General features: G+C 39.1%; 1 non-coding gene across 1 annotated transcript; it reads left to right on the forward strand.

Moving 5' to 3' along the window:
• The first annotated feature begins 4,131 nt into the window (after positions 1–4,131).
• LOC112732076 (small nucleolar RNA R71) lies at positions 4,132–4,238 on the forward strand. Its single transcript, XR_003167815.1, has one exon. It is a non-coding gene; the product is annotated as a small nucleolar RNA R71 (small nucleolar RNA).
• Positions 4,239–21,596: the final 17,358 nt, after the last annotated feature.

A 21,596-nucleotide genomic window follows, 5' to 3' on the forward strand; every position in this document is an offset into this window, starting at 1 on the left:
CAAGTCCCTCAATTTCAGCCAGAAAATACCTGAAATCACAGAAAAATACACAAACTCATAGTAAAGTCTAGAAATGTGAATTTAACATAAAAACTAATGAAAACGTCCCTAAAAGTAACTAGATCCTACTAAAAACATACTAAAAACAATGCCAAAAAGCGTATAAATTATCTGCTCATCACAACACCAAACTTAAATTGTTGCTTGTCCCCAAGCAAATGAAAATCAAATAGGATAAAAAGAAGAGAATATAATATAAATTCCAAACTATCAATGAAACATAGCTCCAATCAAATGAGCGGGACTTATAGCTTTTTGCCTCTTGAATAGTTTTGGCATCTCACTTCATCCATTGAGGTTCAGAATGATTGGCATCTATAGGAACTCAGAGTTCAGATAGTGTTATTGACTCTCCTAGTTCAGTATGATGATTCTTGAACACAGCTTCTTTATGAGTCTTGGCCGTGGCCCTAAGCACTTTGTTTTCCAGTATTACCACCGGATACATAAATGCCACAGACACATAATTGGGTGAACCTTTTCAGATTGTGACTCAGCTTTGCTAAAGTCCCCAATTATAGGTGTCCAGGGTTCTTAAGCACACTCTTCTTTTGCTTTGGACCTTGACTTTAACCGCTCAGTCTCAAGTTTTCACTTGACACCTACACGCCACAAGCACATGGTTAGGGACAGCTTGGTTTAGCCGCTTAGACCAGGATTTTATTCCTTTAGGTCCTCCTATCCACTGATGCTCAAAGCCTTGGGATCCTTTTTATTACCCTTGCCTTTTGGTTTTAAGGGTTATTGGCTTTTTGCTCTTGCCTCTTGGTTTTAAGAGCTTTTGGCTTTTTCTGCTTGCTTTTTCTTTTTCTTTCTATTTTTTTTTTCGCCTATATATATATATATATTTTTTTTCTGCAAGCTTTGTTCTTTGCTACTTTTTCTTGCTTCAAGAATCATTTTTATGATTTTTCAGATTATCCAATAACATGTCTCCTTGTCATCATTCTTTCAAGAGCCAACATATTTAACATTCTTAAACAACAACTTCAAAAGACATATGCACTGTTCAAGCATTCATTCAGAAAACAAGAAGCATTGTCGCCACATCAATATAATTAAACTAAGTTCAAGGATTAATTCGAAACTCATGTACTTCTTGTTCTTTTGAATTAAAACATTTTTCATTTAAGAGAGGTGATGGATTCATAGGACATTCATAACTTTAAGACATAGTTACTAACTACTAATGATCATGTAATGAAGACACAAACATAGATAAGCACATAACATAGAAAACGAAAAAAAAAACAGAAGAAATAAGAACAAGGAATGAATCCACCTTAGTGATGGTGGCGTTTCCTTCTTGAGGAACCAATGATGTCCTTGAGCTCTTCTATGTCTCTTCCTTGTCTTTGTTGCTCCTCCCTCATTGCTTTTTGATCTTCTCTTATTTCATGAAGGATGATGGAGTGCTCTTGATGTTCCACCCTTAATTGTCCCATGTTGGAACTTAATTCTCCTAGGGAGGTGTTGATTTTCTCCTAATATTTATGTGGAGGGAAGTGCATCCCCTGAGGTATCTCAGGGATCTCTTGATTTGCAGCCACATGTTCTACCACTGAGCTATAGACCCTTGAGATGAATCTTTCCATCTCCCATGACTCGGAGGTGGAAGCCTTTGTCTTTCCTTCCCCTCTTTTAGAGGTTTAGGTGCCATCAATGGTAATAGAAAAACAAAAAAAGTTTATGCTTTTTCCACACCAAACTTAGAATGTTGCTCGCCCTCGAGCAAAAGAAGGAATAGAAGAAGAAGAAGAAGATATGGAGGAGATGGAGGGATGTGTGTATGGATGTGAGTGGTGAATGGAAAACAGAAGGGATGGTCATGAATGGAGAGATAGAGGGTGAGGTGGGTGGGGATCCTGTGGGGTCCACAGATCCTGAGATGATCCTGTGGTGTCCACAGATCTTGAGGTGATCCTGTGGTGTCCACAGATCCGGAGGTGTCAAGGATTTACATCCCTGCACCCATTAGGCATGTAAAAATGCCCTTGCACACAACTCTGGGCGTTCAGCGCCAGGTTGGTGCCCATTTTGGGCATTCAACGCCCATTTGTCGCTACTTCTGGCGTTGAACGCCAGAACCATGCTTGTTCTGGGCGTTCAGCGCCAGGATGCTGCCCATTTTGGGCGTTCAGCGCCAGAACCATGCTCTGTTCTGGCATTGAACGCCAGGCAGGTTTTTCCTCCAGGGTGTGATTTTTCTTCTGCTGTTTTTGATTCCGTTTTCAATTTTTTTGTTTATTTTGTGACTCCACATGATCATGAACCTATAAAGACATATAACTAAGAAAAATATAGTTAGATAAATAAAAATTGGGTTGCCTCCCAACAAGCGCTTCTTTAATGTCAATAGCTTGATAGTGGGCTCTCATGGAGCCTCACAGATGTTCAGAGCATTGTTGAAACTCTCCAACACCAAACTTAGAGTTTGGATATGGGAGTTCAACACCAAACTTAGAGTTTGGTTGTGGCCTCCCAACACCAAACTTAGAGTTTGACTGTGGGGGCTTTGGTTGACTCTGTTTTGAGAGAAGCTTTTTATGCTTCCTCTCTATGTTGACAGAAGGATGACCTTGAGTTGTAAACACCAGGGAGTCCCCATTTAATTGAAGGACTAATTCACCTCTGTCAACATCAATCACAGCTCTTGCTGTGGCTAGGAAAAGTCTTCCTAGGATGATGGATTCATCCTCTTCCTTTCCAGTATCCAAGACTATGAAATCAGTAGGGATGTAAAGGCCCTCAACCTTTACTAATACATCCTCTACTTGTCCATAAGCCTGTTTTCTTGAGCTGTCTGCCATCTCTAAGGAGATTTTAGCAGCTTGCACCTTAATGATTCCCAGTTTCTCCATTATAAAGAGGGGCATGAGGTTTATCCTTGAACCAAGGTCACACAGAGCCTTAAGGATCATGGTGCCTATGGTACAAGGTATTATGAACTTTCCAGGATCCTGTCTCTTCTGAGGCAATGTCAGTTGATCCAGATCACTTAGTTCATTGATCAACAAGGGAGGTTCGACTTCCCAAGTATCAATGCCAAATAATTTGGCATTCAGCTTCATGATTGCACTAAGAAACTTGGCAGTTTGCTCTTCAGTAACATCCTCATTCTCTTCAGAAGAGGAATACGCATCAGAGCTCATGAAGGGCATAAGGAGGTTCAATGGAATCTCTATGGTCTCTAGATGAGCCTCAGAGTCCTTTGGTTCCTCAGAGGGAAGCTCCTTATTGATCACTGGACGTCCCAGGAGGTCTTCCTCCTTGGGATTCACGTCCTCTCCTCTCCTCACAGGTTCGGCCATGGTGCTTATGTCAATGGCCTTGCACTCTCCTTTTGGATTCTCTTCTGTATTGCTTGGGAGAGTACTAGGAGGGATTTCAGTGATCCTTTTACTCAACTGGCCCACTTGTGCTTCCAGATTTCTAATGGAAGATCTTGTTTCATTCATGAAACTTACAGTGGCCTTGGACAGATCAGAGACTAAGTTTGCTAAATTAGAAGTATTTTGTTCAGAGTTCTCTGTCTGTTGCTGAGTTGATGGTGAAAAAGGCTTGCTATTGCTAAACCTGTTTCTTCCACCATTATTAAAGCCTTGTTGAGGCTTTTGATCCTTCCATGAGAAATTTGGATGATTTCTCCATGTTGAGTTATAGGTGTTTCCATAAGGTTCACCTAAGTAATTTACCTCTGCTATTGCAGGGTTCTCAGGATCATAGGCTTCTTCTTCAGAAGATGCCTCTTGAGTACTGTTGGATGCATCTTGCATTCCATTCAGACTCTGAGAGATCATATTGACTTACTGAGTCAATATTTTATTCTGAGTCAATATGGCATTCAGAGTATCAATTTCAAGAACTCCCTTCTTCATAGGCGTCCCATTACTCACATGATTCCTCTCAGAAGTGTACATGAACTGGTTATTAGCAACCATGTCAATGAGTTCTTGAGCTTCTGCAGGTGTTTTCTTTAGGTGAATGGATCCACCTGCAGAAGTATCCAATGACATTTTAGCTAAGTCAGACAGACCATCATAGAAGATATCCAGGATGGTCCATTCTGAAAGCATGTCAGTAGGACACTTTTTGGTCAGTCCTTTGTATCTCTCCCAAGCTTCATAGAGGGATTCACCTTCTTTCTGTCTGAAGGTCTGAACGTCCATTCTAATCTTACTAAGCTTTTGAGGAGGAAAGAACTTGGCTAAGAAAGCCTTGACCAGCTTATCCCATGAGTTCAGGCTATCCTTAGGTTGAGAATCCAACCAGAGTCTAGCTCTGTCTCTTATAGCAAAAGGGAAAAGCATGAGCCTGTAGACTTCAGGATCTACTCCATTAGTCTTAACAGTATCACATATCTGCAAGAATTCAGTTAAGAACTGAAAAGGATATTCAGATGGAAGTCCATGAAACTTGCAGTTCTGCTGCATCAGAGAAACTAATTGAGGTTTCAGCTCAAAGTTTGCTCCAATGGTAGGAATGGAGATGCTTCTTCCATGTAAATTGGAATTTGGTGCAGTAAAGTCACCAAGCATTCTCCTTGCATTGTTGTTGGGTTCGACTGCCATCTCCTTTACTTGTTCGAAATTTTCAATCAAGTTGTCTCTGGATTGTTGTAATTTAGCTTCTCTTAATTTTCTCTTCAGAGTCCTTTCAGGTTCTGGGTCAGCTTCAACAAGAATGCCTTTTTCTCTGTCCCTGCTCATAAGAAAGAGAAGAGAGAAGAAGAAAAGAAGAGGAATCCTCTATGTCACAGTAAAGAGGTTCCTTATTGTTAGTAGAAGAAAAGAAGAAGAAATTCGAACACAGATAGAAGAGGGGGTTCGAATTTGGTGATGATGTGAGGAAGAGATGTTAGTAGATGAATAAATAAATAGAATAAGATGAGAGAGAAGGAGGAAATTTTCAAAAATTATTTTTGAAAAAGAGTTAGTGATTTTTGAAAATAGTTTTTAAAAAAGGTTAGTAATTTTCGAAAATTCAAATAAAGAATAAAATAATTAGTTTAATTAAAAAGAAATTTTGAAAAAGAGGGGAGATATTTTCGAAAATGAGAGAGAGAGAGAGTTAGTTAGGTAGTTTTGAAAAAGATAAGAAACAAACAAAAAGTTAGTTAGTTAGTTAAAACAAATTTTGAAAAGATAAGAAGTTAGGAGGTTAGAAAAGATATTTTGAAATTAGATTTTTGAAAAAGATAAGATGAGAAGATATTTTTGAAAATATATGATAGAAATTAGTTTTTGAAAAAAGATTTGATTTTTAAAATCACAATTAATGACTTGATTCATAAGAAATCACAAGATATGATTCTAGAACTCAAAGTTTGAATCTTTCTTAACAAGCAAGTAACAAACTTGAAATTTTTGAATCAAAACATTAATTGTTATTGTTATTTTCGAAAATTTGATATAAAAATAAGAAAAAGATTTTTGAAAAATATTTTTGGACTTTTCGAAAATAACTAATAAATTTGAAAAAGATTTGATTTTTGAAAAAGATTTTGAAAAAGATAAGATTTTCAAATTGAAAATTTGATTTGACTCATAAGAAACAACTTGATTTTAAAAATTTTTGAAAAAGTCAACTCAAATTTTCGAATTTGATGAGGGAAAAGAGGAAAGATATTTTTATTTTTATTTTTATTTTTTTTTTGATGAGAGAGAAAAACACTAAAAAGATGCAATGCATGAAATTTTTAAATCAAAACAATGAATGCATGTAAGAATGCTATGAATGTCAAGATGAACACCAAGAACACTTTGAATGTCAAGATGAACATCATAGACACAATTTTGAAAAATTTTTAATGCAAGAAAACATGCAAGACACCAGACTTAGAATCCTTTAATGCTTAGACACTAAGAATTTAAAAATGCATATGAAAAACACCAAACAACACAAAACGAAAATTCATCAAGATCAAACAAGAAGACTTACCAAGAACAACTTGAAGATTATGAAGAACACTATGAATGCATGAAATTTTCGAAAAATGCAAGATGCACATGTAATTGACACCAAACTTATAACATGACTCAAGACTCAAACAAGAAACATGAAATATTTTTGCTTTTTGTGATTTTCTAAAATTTTTTTTTTGGTTTTTTTATTTTATATTTTTCGAAAAATTATTTTGAAAAAGAAAAATAAGGATTCCAAAATTTTTAATATGAATTCGAGGAATCTTATGCTCTAAAGCTCCAATCAAAGGGTCAGGCATGGCTTAATAGCCAGCCAAGCTTTAGTATATAATTACATGGACTGGAGTGATTAGTTGAATACCAATCCCAAAGCAGTTTGGGTATGGCTTTACAGCCAGATAAGATTCAACATGTTTCATGAAACACTAGAATTCATTCTTAAAAATCCTGAAGAAAAATATATTTTTGAAAACATATTTTTTTTTAAAAAAATTTTTCGAAAACAAAGAAGAAAATTTTTGAAATATTTTTGAAAAAATTTTTGAAAACAAAACAAAAAGAAAATTACCTAATCTGAGCAACAAGATGAACCGTCAGTTGTCCAAACTCAAACAATCCCCGGCAACGGCACCAAAAACTTGGTGCGCAGAAATTGTGATTACACTTTGATTATGTAAAATTCATCGCTCTTTCTTTCCCTGGTAATGGCGCCAAAAACATGATGCCAATACCATTGTTCACAACTTCGCACAACTAACCAGCAAGTGCACTTTGAGTTCTGTAGCGCCATTTCGAGTTCTGTAGCTCCAAAAAAATCCACTTTGAGACCAGGGAGGTCAGAATCCAACAGCATCAGCAGTCCTTCTTCAACCTCTGAATCTGATTTCTGCTCAAGTCCCTCAATTTCAGCCAGAAAATACCTGAAATCACAGAAAAACACACAAACTCATAGTAAAGTCTAGAAATGTGAATTTAACATAAAAACTAATGAAAACATCCCTAAAAGTAACTAGATCCTACTAAAAACATACTAAAAACAATGCCAAAAAGCGTATAAATTATCCGCTCATCAGATGACCCAGTGCACTTGCTGGTTAGTTGTGCGGAATTGCAAAAGTGTGATTGTGATTTCATGCACCAGATGCCAAGGCTGAGTATGAGAGGGTGGAGGGCTTGAAGCGTGAGTGGCATGCCAAGAGTGTTGGATTGGAGCTTATGGTGGAAAAGGAGAAAGCTATGGCTACTGCTGCGGAGGCTGCTGCTAATCTGGCTGAAGATATGGCCAAAAAGGCTAAGGAGACTATACTCGAACTTATGGGGAGCTGTTGGAGACCAAGGAGAGGCTCCAGTCCACTTAAGATTACTATGCCGAGCTCTAGGGCCATGTGGTGAATGGTATGACCGCTTTATATGAAAATCTGAAGGCTCAGGTCCGAGTTATTATCCTCGATGCCAACCTCAGTCTGTTTAGCATGGATAATATTGTAGAGGATGGCAAGATTGTGCCTGCCCCTGATGATGATGAGGCACTGAAGAGCTGAAGATTGATGGTTTAGATGTTATAGTAAACTCTCGTTGCAAGTATAGTTACTAAACCAAGCAATCAACCTTTCTTACAAAAGTTTTGGTTGTCACAAGTAACAAAGCCCTTAAAAATTGATAACCGAAGTATTTAAACCTCAGGTCGTCTTCTCAAGAAACTGCAGGGAAGTATGTTCTTATTATTGATTATGAAGATTGTAAATTGGGGTTTTGAAGATGAGGAACAAGTAATTTAAATGGCAGATAAAATAAATAAATAAATGTAAAATAAACTTTTGGCAAGGTATGAGAAATTGGAAGTCCTATCCTAGTTATCCTTATCAATGATGATGAAGATTGAATCTTAATTCCACTTAGTTAGCCTTTACTTAAAGCAAAGAAAGGTCAAGTGACTAATTAGTTTGATCTTCAAATCCTAGTTAATCCCTACGGAAAGATTGGGATTATTGAAGTTCAATTCAATTAGCAAAGATAACAATTATCAATCACGTTGAGTTTGATAACTCCTGAGTTACTGATTTCTTAACCAAGACCAAAAGGGAAAAAGTAAATATATTCGAATAAAAATGTCTTCAGATTGGAAGCAACAGTAACATAAATAAAAGAGAGAAATAATAAACTGAAATACCTCAGATAACATTAATTAAAAGAACAATCTGTAACATGGAAGAATTTATAAATTAAATTGAGAAAATAAGTTATTAAAAAGGAATATTGGACCTGATAAAAAGAGATAATCCTGAAAGCAAAAGAAATCCTAATTCTAAGTCCTAAAAGAGAGAGGAGAGAACCTCCCCCTCAAAACTACATCTAAATCATGAATAGTAAATAATTGGAGACCCTCCTTTGAATGGATGCATTCCCCCACTTCATAACCTCTGATTTGTGCCTTCTGGACTTGGATTTGGGCCAAAAAGGGCTTCAGAAATTGCTAGGAGCGTTTTCTGTAATTTCTGGTGCGTGGCCTCTGTCACGCGTCCGTGTGGGTCACGCGGTCGCGTCATCTGGAGTTTTCCTTATCACGCGGTCGCTTCAGTCATGCGTCCGCGTCATATGCGTTTCGCTTAAGGCGGGCGATCGCGTCAATCACGCGGTTGCGTCACTGCCATTTCGCGCTGGCATGCGGCCGCGTCGTCAATGCGATTGCGTCACTGCCAGTTTATCCAAAAACTCCATTTTGTGCTTTCCTTCCATTTTTGTATGTTTCCTTTCCATCCTTTAAGTCATTTCTGTCTTAGAAGATCTGAAACTATTCAACACACAAATCACGGCATCGAATGGAAATAAAGGGTAATTAAAATAATTATTTTTAAAGCATAGGAAACATGTTTTTCACATACATCACATAATAAGGAAGGAAAAGTAAAACCATGCAATTAACATGAATAAGTGAGTGAAGGATTGAATAAATCACTTAAATTAAGCACAAAATTTATCATAAAATATGGGTTTATCAACCTCCCCACACTTAAACAATAGCATGTCCTCATGCTAAATCCAAGATAAAGAGTAAGGTAAGGTTGAAGTGGTGGAATCTCATGCAATGCAATCTATTCTAAATGCAACTACCTAAATGAATCATGCAATTCTAATTTTTATTCACTTGTATATAAAACTTACATGTAGTTAAATTAATTCACATTCTCAAGGAATCATATATATATATATATATATAGCCAAACCTTAGATAATGATAAAGCACTTTTACAATTGAAATGGGAAAGAAAAATATTTTACAAACTTGCAAGACAACTAACAATTTAAGCAGAGATATATGTTGATGAGCTATTGAACCCTCACTGGATTTTGTGTTTACTCTCTAGTCACTCAGTGTTTATTGGGTTAATCACTCTATTCTTCTTTTTATCCTTACTTTCTATAACTTTGTTCTTCATCTAACCAATCAACAATTATAGAATATAGGCATACAAAAATCATGAGGTCTTTAATTAAGGTTGTAATGGGGCCAAGATAAAGGTAAGGGTATATGTATAAGGCTAAGTGAGCTAATAAGTGAATCCTTGATTAGTCTAAGATCTCACCTAACATACATACTTTGTAAGGCAAGAATTTCTGTACCTATTCACCCAAATTTTCCGACTTTTGACGTTACATGCTCATGCATTAGTTTTACTTTTGTCCCATGTGCATTGCTTTATTTTGCATTTGGGGAATTCTTTTGTATCCCCTTTATTCAAATACTGAAAAATAAAAATTTTTTTATTTTTTTTTAATGCACATGGTAATTCAATTATTTTGATTTCATATGAGCATGCTTCCCAAAATTTTTATTTTGAATTATTTTATTCTTTTTACTTTCTACCCTTTGTTTTTATCATCCATGTTCCCAATAGGTTTCCCACACTTAAACAATACACACTTTCTATCTTAAGCTAACCAAGGATTCAACTTGGGATTTTTATTTTGTTTTTCTACTTAAGGCTAGTATTGTGGTTTATAGAATAAGAGGGGATTTAAAGGCTCAAGGGGGCTAACAAGGGTGATGTAAAAGGTAGGCTAATTTGGGATAAGTGAGCTAGAATCAAACAATGGCCTCAATCACTTTCTTGGTATGTATCTATATTCTATAATCGGGCATATAGATTAAAACAAAGTAAAGAACACCAGAATAAAAAAAGAAGGGTGGAACACACAGGAATAAAAATTATGGTTTGAATGTAACCATACAATTAAGCTCAAAACTCACAGGCTGTGTGTCCTCTAACTCAAAAATCATATATCAGTTATATATGTCATGCAAGTAAAAATTAAGAGTTCCCATTATTCTCAATGTAAATCTTAAGGTGGCTTTAAAGACTTAGTGTTTCTCCTTGATGAAATGTTGTTAACTAACTAACATGTAATGCTATATACAAGGTGTGTGGATTGTTTTTATTATGTTAAAGTCTCTAGTTTACTTCCTTTTTATATTTTTAATTTAAACTAAGTTATCTTATGCTAAAAAGGGTAAACTATACTAAGTAATCCACAATTTCTATAACTAATAAGTTAGAATTGCAACTAAACTAAATGGCTAAAATATGAACTAAAGTGCAACATGCAGAAATATAGTAAAAATACATGAAAATAGCAATGTATAAGTACTGAGAAATAAAAAATAAAAAGAAAAAATACAGAAAAGTAGCAAAATAAAATAAAAGAGTCTGTAGTGGTTCACCAAAAAATACGCCAGAGATGGCGACCTCCCCACACTTAAAATGAAGCATCGTCCCTGATGCTCACTCAAGCAGGATGTGAAGGGGTGTCATCACTAGAAGGATGGGTAGCCGGAGTCTCTGTGGTGGTGGTCTGAGGATCTGCCTGCTGCAGAGGAGGTGCTGACTGAATAGGGATCTCTAGGTCTGCAGCCTGAATCAGAGATGGGGCCTCCTGCTGTGATGCAGCCTGCTCCGTGCCTGCCTGCGCAGCCTCTCTCTGTGGATGGGTCTCCGCCTCGTGATTGATGAGCGGATAATTTATACGCTTTTTGGCATTATTTTTAGTATGTTTTCAGTATGATTTAGTTAATTTTTATTATATTTTTATTAGTTTTTAATTAAAAATCTCATTTTTGGACTTTACTATGAGTTTGTGTGTTTTTCTGTAATTTCAGGTATTTTCTGGCTGAAATTGAGGGAGCTGAGCAAAAATCTGATTCAGGCTGAAAAAGGACTTCTGTTATTGTTGGATTCTGACCTCCCTGCACTCAGAGTGGATTTTCTGGAGTTACAGGAGTCCAGTTGGCACGCTCTCAATTGAGTTGGAAAGTAGATATCCAGGGCTTTCCAAAAATATATAATAGTCCATACTTTGCCAAAGAATAGACGATGTAAAATGGCGTTCAACGCCAGTTCCATGTTGCATTCTGGCGTCAAACGCCAGAAACAGGTTACAAGTTGGAGTTAAATGCCCAAAACAAGTTACAACCTGGCGTTTAACTCTAGAAACAGCCCAGGCACGTGTAAAGCTTAAGTCTCAGCCCCAGCACACACGTCAATGATTGAATGACTGTGACGAGCTTCAAACTCGCGAGTGTTGGGCGTAGTGACAGACGCAAAAGGATCAATGGATCCTATTCCAGCATGATCGAGAATCGACAGATGATTAGCCGTGCGGTGACAGCGCACCTGGACCATTTTCACTGAGAGGACGGATGGTTGCCATTGACAACGGTGATCCACCAACACACAGCTTGCCATAGGAGGAAACTTGCGTGCGTGAAGAAGATGACAGTAGGAAAGCAGAGATTCAGAAGACAAAGCATCTCCAAAACTCCAACATATTCTCCATTATTGCATAACAAGTATTTAATTCATGCTCTTTTATTCTTCGCAATTCAAACTGATAATTATAAATGATTTCCTGACTAAGAGCTACAAGATAACCATAGATTGCTTCAAGCCAACAATCTCCGTGGGATTCGACCCTTACTCACGTAAGGTATTACTTGGACGACCCAGTACACTTGCTGGTTAGTGGTACGAGTTGTGAAAAGTGTGATTCACAATTCGTGCACCAAGTTTTTGGCGCCGTTGCCGTGGATTGTTCGAGTTTGGAGAACTGACGGTTTATTTTGTTGCTTAGATTAGGAAAAATTTTTCTTTTTGGTTTAGAGTCTTCTATTATTGTTTTCGGTTGAATTTTTTTTTAAATCCTTATTTTCTCTTTTTAATTGTTTTCGAAAATTTTTATAAGCTAAAAATTGAGTTTTTCTGTTTGAGTTTAGTTTCATATTTTAAGTTTGGTGTCAATTGCATGTTTTTTGTTTTCTTTTAAATTTTTTGAATTTGTGTTCATTGTTCTTTCTTAATCTTCAAGTTATTCTTGTTTATTTTCCTTGTTTGATCTTTAGTTTTTCTTGTTCTGTGTCTTTTCTTGTTTTTCTTGTACTTTTTCAAAATATCAGTTTTCAAAAAATATTTATTTATTAAATACCTTATTAAAACACGTTAAATTTATAGCTCAATTGGCTAGAGCGTTCTGCTTATGTTCTTGGTAATTGACTATCTTCTTTTTAAAACTTTTTCAAAAATATTTTTTCTTTGAATAAATCTTGTGCCAAACTTTAAGTTTGGTGTTTTCTTGTTGATTTTTCTTTAGTTTTTGAAAATTTTATCTTGGTTTTCTAAAAATTTTAAGTTTGGTGTTCTATCTTCATGTTCTTGTTGTTCTTGTGAGTCTTCAAGGTGTTCTTGAATCTTCCTTGTATTTTGATCTTAAAATTTTTAAGTTTGGTGTTCCTTGGTGTTTTCCCTACAAAATTTTCGAAAATAAGGAGCATTAGATCTAAAAATTTTAAGTTGTGTGTCTTTTGTGTATTTTTCTCTTTCATCATAAAATTGAAAAATCAAAAAACTATCTTTTCTAACTATTTTTAAGCAAATATTTCAAAATTTTTCATAAAAATTCAGATTTTAATTTCAAAATTTTATCTTATCATATCTTAGTTGTCAAGTTTTTAAAAATCATATCTTTTTCAGATCATATCCTTTTTAATTTTTTTAAAAAAATCATATATTTTTCAAAACCTCCTAACCACTTTTTCTCTCTCTTCATTTTTCGAAAATCCTCACCCATTTTTCATTTTATTTTATTTTATTTTTTTCTAATTTCCGTTTTTTTAAAAAAAATATATATATTTTATTTGCAATCCGCATCATCTCCCTTTCTCCATCATGGACCTAAGTAGAAATAAACAGTCCAGAAGGACTCTGGGGTCATATGCTAACCCCACTACTGCTGCATATGGGAGTAGTATCTGTATACCCTCTGTTCATACACTGGGTCGAGCTATCCGACCTGGGATGATTGGAGATAAAGCGACCGACCTCTTCAGGTCAGACTATCCGACCTCTTTATAGAGGAGGTCGGCCAAATCGACAGGAAAGCCCAAAAAGGGCCCAACTCAAGGAATATGACCCAAATCCAAAGGCCGCCCAGGCCTACAGAGAGAAGGGCGGTTCTGTTGAAGATAAGCTGACCTCACCTAAAGATAAGATAAGATAAGATAACTAACTTATCTTATCTAAAAAGGTCACTCCACACCATTATAAATACACTGGAGCACCCAAGTATAACTTATACTTTGATTCTACTAAAAACCTGTTTAATACCTATACTAACTTAAGCATCGGAGTCTCTTGCAGGTACCCCCCACCCTCCGGTGACCAAGGATCAGAGGTGCAGCCAGTCCAACAAGTCGGACACAACAGCTCCGGCCGCAACCAGCCAGCCGGACATGTCATCTCCGACTAGTACAGAAGATCTCATCCGAGATCGACCTACAGTTTCAGGTAACCCTCGGAACATTGGCGCCGTTGCTGGGGACCTGGAAGTCATCCCATCACCATGGCGGACGAACAAGATAACGACCACAACTCAGATCTAGAGGAAAGAACGCTGCATAAAAATACGGATGCCACCCCAAAGGATACTCCAGAAGCTAACGGAGACAAAAATTCATCACATCCAGGAGTAATAGAAGCACTTCAAGATCGCCTAAAGCAACTCGAAAAAGAAAGCCAGTATCAGCAAGAAGTTGGCAAGGATCTACAAAGAGAGGTAAGGCGACGTCGAGAATTAGAAGATAAACTCCTACAACTTGAAGCCGATCTCAAAGCAAAGGCTACCCGAACCACCCCTGAGGACAACTCTCGCAAGGATCAAGATCCATTCACTAGGGAAATCATGAAGACTAAAATCCCTAAAGACTTCAAACTTCCGGATATGACTTTGTATGATGGCACTACAGATCCCAACCATTATCTCAGCAACTTCAGAAGCAGAATGTACCTCACCGACGCCTCAGACGCCGTTCGCTGCAAAGCTTTTCCAATGACTCTCATAAAGACGGCAATTAGATGGTTTGACAACTTCTCTCCTAAGTCCATCTTAAGCTTTGACGACCTAGCCAAAAAGTTTTTGGCCAGATTTTCCATTCAAAAAGACAAAGCCAAGCATACCCCAAGTCTACTAGGAATCAGGCAAGGAGATCGAGAAAGTCTTCGCAACTACATGAAAAGATTCAACAAAACATGTCTGGATATACAAAGCTTGCCAACAGAGGCCGCCGTCATGGGCCTCGTCAACGGCTTACGAGAGGGACCTTTCAGCCAATCTATATCAAAGAAATACCCTACATCTCTGGATGAGGTGCAAGAGCGGGCAGAGAAATACATCAACATGGAAGAAAATTCCTGACTTAGGGAGGCCTCAAAATCTGGTTTCACCTACCGAGATAAAGATAAAGAATCCAAGAAGAAGGAAGATCGAACGGGGGAAAAAATAAAAAAGTATTATAATTACACCCCTCTTCGGGTGTCCCTGGTGGATATTTACAAAGAAGTCTGTAACACAGAAAAGATACCCCAGCTCGACCACTCAAAGGCAAAAGAGGAGGTGGAAATCGGAACGAATACTATGAATATCATCGGGTCCGAGGACATTCCACCAACGAATGTTTCGATTTAAAAAACATCATAGAAAAATTAGTAAGAGAAGGAAAACTAAATCGGTATCTGGCCACCCGAGATGATGAGCAAGGAAAAAGATGAAGAGATGAAGATGTCGGATGAGCTGAGCGATCACCTCGTACGCCAGAAAGACATGTCCACATGATACACGAAGGATTTGCAGGAGGAGGAATCTCCAAGTCATCCCGCAAAAGATATCTCAAAGAAGTTTATCATGTCGAAGGGAAGGAGGAAGCACCCGACATCCCTGCAATCACATTCACCAAAGAAGACGCATCAGGCGTCATCACAGGACACGACGATCCCATGGTCATCACCATCATACTGGAGAACGCCAATCTCCACCGCACATTAATAGACCAAGGGAGCTCTGCCGACATCTTATTCAAAACTGCCTTCGACAAGCTCGACTTTGAAGAAAAGGAGCTTAGAGCATACCCGAACAGCCTGTTCGGACTGGGCAATACCCCAGTACAACCACTGGGATACGTATCATTACATACAACCTTTGGAAAAAGGGAACCAATCCAGAACACTCAAGATAGACTACATCGTGGTCGACGTGAGTTCAGCCTACAATGCCTTAATAAGTCGGACAACACTAAATCAACTCGGCGCAATAGTCTCAACTCTACATCTACGCATGAAATTCCCAACTACAGAAGGGATAGCTACGATAAAAGCATATCAAAGGATGGCACGCCGCTGTTATAACGAAAGTCTAAACCTCAGAGGTAGAGGAGAAGAGTTCCATACAATTGAGCTTGGTGGAGTTTAGAGACAAGAAGAACTCCGTCCACAGCCCGAAGGTGAAGTAGAGAAAGTTCAGATCGGAGATACCTCGGACAAAACAACTAATATTAGCACGATCTTGAAAGGAAACACAAAAGGATTACTAGTACAGTTCTTACAAGATAATGTCGATCTCTTCGCATGGAAAGCCGCAGACATGCCAGGCATAGACCCCAAGCTAATGTGTCACAAGTTGGCGGTTTATCCAGGATCTCGGCCGGTACAGCAGAGACGAAGAAAACTTGGGCCAGAACGATCCCAAACTGTAGAAGAACAGGTACAAGCACTACTAGAGACAGGATTCATAAGAGAAGTCAAGTACCCACTATGGCTAGCTAACGTCGTTTTGGTGAAAAAATCAAATGGGAAGTGGCGAATGTGCACCGACTACACCGACCTCAACAAAGCCTGCCCAAAAGATCCTTACCCACTCCCAAGTATCGACGCTCTGGTAGATGCTTCCTCCGGATATAGATACCTCTCATTTTTGGATGCATATTCCGGATACAACCAAATCCCCATGTATCCACCAGATCAAGAAAAGACCTCGTTTTTGACGCCAAAAGCAAATTACTGCTACATTGTGATGCCTTTCGGTCTCAAGAATGCGGGAGCTACTTATCAAAGGCTAATGAATAAAGTCTTTTCAGATCATATCGGAAAAATCATGGAAGTCTATGTGGACAACATGTTAAAGACATAAAGCGAAGAGACATTATTGTCTGACCTGGCCTAAGTGTTCGACACTATAAGGAAGCATAACATGCGACTCAATCCCACAAAATGCACCTTTGCAGTAGAAGCGGGCAAATTCTTAGGTTTCATGCTCACACAAAGAGGAATTGAAGTAAATCCAGACAAATGCCAGGCTATACTCAACATGAAGAGCCCAACTTGTGTCAGAGAGGTACAACAACTCAACGGGAGATTGGCAGCCTTATCCAGATTCTTAGCAGGATCAGCTATAAGATCTCTCCCCTTCTATTCCACTTTAAGGAAAGGAAAGAAGTTCGAATGGACAATAGAATGCGAGCGAGCCTTCCAGGATTTCAAAAATTTCCTGGGACGACCACCTATCCTAACTCGACCACAAGAGGAAGAACCACTCATATTATACCTTGCAGTAGGAAGTCAGGCAGTAGCCTCAGCACTGGTTCGAGAGGACGACAAAGGGCAACAGCCTGTATATTTAATCAGCAAAGCGCTGCAGGGATCCGAGCTGAATTACCAAAAAATAGAAAAGTTCGCCTACACTCTCATACTGACATCTTGACGACTTCGCCCATACTTCCAGGCCCACACCATTAGGGTTCGGACCGACCATCCCATAAAGGGGATACTGCAGAAAACAGATCTAGCAGGCAGAATTTTACAATGGGCAGTCAAGTTATCCGAGTTCGACCTCCAATATGAAGCTCAGACAGCCATTAAATCACAATACTTGGCCGACTTCATTGCAGAATTCACAGATACCATGGAAACCCCCCACAGAATGGAATCTCTACGTGGACGGGTCTTCAAATAAAGCTGGAAGCGGCGCAGGTGTGATAATAGAAAGCAACCAAGGAACCCAAGTTGAGCTCTCCCTCAAATTTGGGTTCCCAGCCTCAAACAACCAGGCGGAATATGAAGCGTTACTAGCTGGTTTGAAGTTGGCTAAGGAGATTGGAGCTCAAAAACTCAACATCTTCAATGATTCACAAGTAGTCACCTCACAAATAAGAGGGAACTACCAAGCCAAAGATCCCACCATGAAAAAGTATTTGGATAAAACCAAGGAACAGCTCGGACAATTCAGGGAATATAGGATCTGCCACATACCCCGCGAACAAAATGCCCGAGCTGACGCACTCTCAAAACTAGCCAGGAAATGCTGCAGAATCCATCAATCTCGGAAGAGGAAAAAGTCCTAGCCATAACAAGTCAGGATCAAGGATGGATGACCCCCATAATTAATTACCTCAAAACAGAAACACTCCCCACAAATGAGAAGGAGGCAAAGAGGTTAAAACGGGAGGCTCAGTACTACACCATCATAAACAACACCCTATATAAAAGAGGGATATCAATACCACTACTAAAATGTGTGCCGACCTCCAACACAAGGGAAGTTTTAGAGGAAGTACACAGTGGCATTTGTGGCAACCATCTCGGGGCACAAGCTCTCACCAAAAAGGTACTTCGGGCGGGATTCTACTGGCCAACTCTATAAAAAGAAGCTACAGAGTTTGTAAGGACATGCCCACCATGCCAGAAACATGCCAACTTTCACATCGCCCCGCCAGAAGAGCTCATCAGCGTAACCTCACCTTGGCTATTTGCAAAACGGAGACTTGATCTTCTCAGACCCTTTCCCCAGGGATCAGGACAAGTCAAATTTCTCATAGTCGGAGTAGACTATTTTACAAAGTGGATTGAGGCAGAGCCCTTAGCCAACGCCACTGCTCAAAGAAGCCGAAAATTCCTATATAGGAACATTGTCACGAGGTTTGGGGTTCCATACTCCATCACCACAGACAATGGCACTCAATTCACAGATGCAGGCTTCAGGAGATTAGTAGCCGACTTGAACATAAAGCACCAGTTCACCTCCGTCGAACATCCTCAAGCCAATGGACAGGCCGAAGCTGCCAACAAAGTCATTGGCTGGGTTGAAACGGAGATTGCAAGATGCAAAGGGAGCTTGGGCCGAAGAACTTCCACAAGTCCTATGGGCATATCGAACAACGCCACATTCCACCACAAACGAATCACCATTTCGACTAGCATATGGAATGGAGGCAATGATCCTAGTAGCGATCGAGGAAGGGTCGCCTAGAGTAGTCGACTACAATAAAGAAGCCAACTCTCAACTTCAAAGAGAAGAGCTCGACCTACTTTCGGAAATCCAAGAAAGTGCCCAGATAAGGGAAGAAGTGCTAAAGCGACGAATGGCTTCAAGATATAATCAAAAGGTAGTACCAAGAGGTTTTGCTGAGAATGATCTCATCCTAATCTGAAATGATTTTGGGACAACTCGACCCGGAGAAGGAAAGCTGGCAGCAAACTGGAAAGGACCCTACGAGTCATAGAAGTACTTGGAAAAGGCTATTACAGACTCTCCGAACTCGATGGACGAGAGCTTCCCAGATCATGGCACGCCTACAACCTAAGAAGGTATTATAGCTAGAGAAGGTAACAGATCTTGGATGCACTGTTTTTCCTGAAAAGGTTTTTTAATGAGGCGCCAAGTTGAGATCCAGAAATTATCCGACTTAAAGGGATAAAAAAATCCCACATGTATATATTTGCACTTGCTTTTGAATAAAACATATTTTTAGATATTCTACAAATTCTCAAGACGCATTAATCTGAAGCATTCATCGTTCGATTATAAAGCAATAGATCGGCAGAAAGTGAAAAACAGATTCACTGCACGATCACGATGGAAGACCAATAAAGATGAAAACGCAATTCATCTAAAGGTCGACCGAAGAAAGACAGAAACCACCTTCTACAAATCGGCAAAGATGAACACAGAATAATGCAAGAAGTTATCGAAAGTGATCCGAAAAAAGAACCTGACGAGGTCTTATGGATCGCTAAATAATAACTTAAAGACTAGCCGACATAGAGAAGTCGGACCAAGTCAACCCAAGTTATCAGCAAATCCCTGGAAAGAGGTCTGGCCAACCCTATAAAAGAGGAATTGCTATAACTTAGAAGAGATCGACCTAACGAAGTCGGTCTCCTACAAAATAAGTTATATAAGTAATCCCTGAAAGAGACCTGACAAAGGTCCAAGAAAGAGAATTACAAAATAACTTAGAAGAGATCGACCTAACGAAGTCGGTCTCCTACAAAATAAGTTATATAAGTAATCCCTGAAAGAGACCTGACAAAGGTCCAAGAAAGAGAATTACAAAATAACTTAGAAGAGATCGACCTAACGAAGTCGGTCTCCTACAAAATAAGTTATATAAGTAATCCCTGAAAGAGACCTGACAAAGGTCCAAGAAAGAGGATTGCAAAATAACTTAGAAGAGATCGACCTAACGAAGTCGGCTTCCTACAAAATAAGTTATATAAGTAATCCCTGAAAGAGACCTGACAAAGGTCCAAGAAAGAGGATTACAAAAGAACTTAGAAGAGATTGACCTAACGAAGTCGGTCTCCTATAAAATAAGTTATATAAGTAATCCATGAAAGAGACCTGACAAAGGTCCAAGAAAGAGGATTACAAAATAACTTAGAAGAGATCGACCTAATGAAGTCGGTCTCCTACAAAATAAGTTATATAAGTAATCCCTGAAAGAGACCTGACAAGGGTCCAAGAAAGAGGATTACAAAATAACTTAGAAGAGATCCACCTAACGAAGTCGGTCTCCTACAAAATAAGTTATAAAAGTAATCCCTGAAAGAGACCTGACAAAGGTCCAAGAAAGAGGATTACAAAATAACTTAGAAGAGATCAACCTAACGAAGTTGGTCTACTACAAAAATAACCTGGAAAAGGACGACGTAAAGAAATCGGTTATAGACAAATACAAGCAAGCAAACCGAAATACGAATTGGATCCACACATCTACGACCTCCAAGTACAAAGCAGTTCAAAGAGGTCGAGCAGCAAGGCTCCAGTATTCTAAAAACCCAGAAAAATGCCAAGACAAGTATAAACAAGCATGCTATACAATATTATAAAGCTTTAGGGTCAAGCCCAAAAGCTTGAAAGCTACTTGTTTTTTAAAAGTTGCTAAACAAGCAACCAAAAGGAGTACCAGCAGTTAGCAAAATATTCAACTATACAAAATAAAGAGTTTTAAAGCCGACAAGCCGGGCCAACTACGCAAACATCCAAAGAAAATTCAGCCAAGATTAGAAGAATTCTCGGCAGCATCAGTCTGAGGAGAAGGAAGGCGAGTCTAAATAGGCACAGCATCCACGGATCCATCATCCCAGTTAAGAATCTGGCAATCCGGGTCAGACACAACTGGAGGAACTGAAGAGGTTGACACTTTGGCAGAAGACACAGGGGGAGGTTCAACATCATCATCATCCTGGTCATCAGGGACAATCTTACCATCCCTCACAACATTATCCAGGCTGAAAAGAGTAAGGTCGGCCTCGGGAGCAATAATCCGAACCTGCTCCCTCAAGCTCTCATAGGTAGCAGTTACGCTACCAACAAGATGACCTTGGAGCTCGGAGTAATCAGCTCGCGCATTCTCCAACTCCTCCCTCAAGCGCACCACCTCCCGATAAGATGTCACATAACTGTCCTTATGCCTCAATGCTGTGTCCTCGGCCAACCGTACAGAAGCCGCCAGAGCAAGGGAACTCGCCTTTTCGTTCTCCAGATCCTTCTCCAACTTGGCTACCTTTACCTCAAGCTCTTCCTTCAGGCCCTTCATTCGGTCGAACTCCTGTTTAGCCTTCTCCATTAATTCCTTGGTGGCATGGAGAGGAAGATTCTGAGCAGTTCGGTACAAGGCAGCCCCCATATATGCCATTTTAACACTGTTTCGGGTCATAAAATCCAGATGGCAAAGGATTGACACATCATCCATGGGGAGGGTACCGTAGGGACCGATTTGCTAACCTACGAATTCGATTGCATTAAAATCAGGGGCGTCAAGGTTAAAGGCCTCAATTGTTTTCTGTTTCTTGTTGGGAGGAGCACCAGAAGCAATAGCAGAAGTCTGTGGAGGATCAGTCAGATGAACTCGAGGAGTGGGGATCACCTTCCTTGGCCCAGGAGAACTTGGCACGGGCGGCTTCACAGGAACTTGAGAAGATCCCTCTCCGGCTGCCTTGGCCGAGATGTTTT

This window comes from Arachis hypogaea, chromosome 12 (genome assembly GCF_003086295.3).
Source record: "Arachis hypogaea cultivar Tifrunner chromosome 12, arahy.Tifrunner.gnm2.J5K5, whole genome shotgun sequence".
Lineage (NCBI taxonomy): Eukaryota > Viridiplantae > Streptophyta > Magnoliopsida > Fabales > Fabaceae > Arachis > Arachis hypogaea.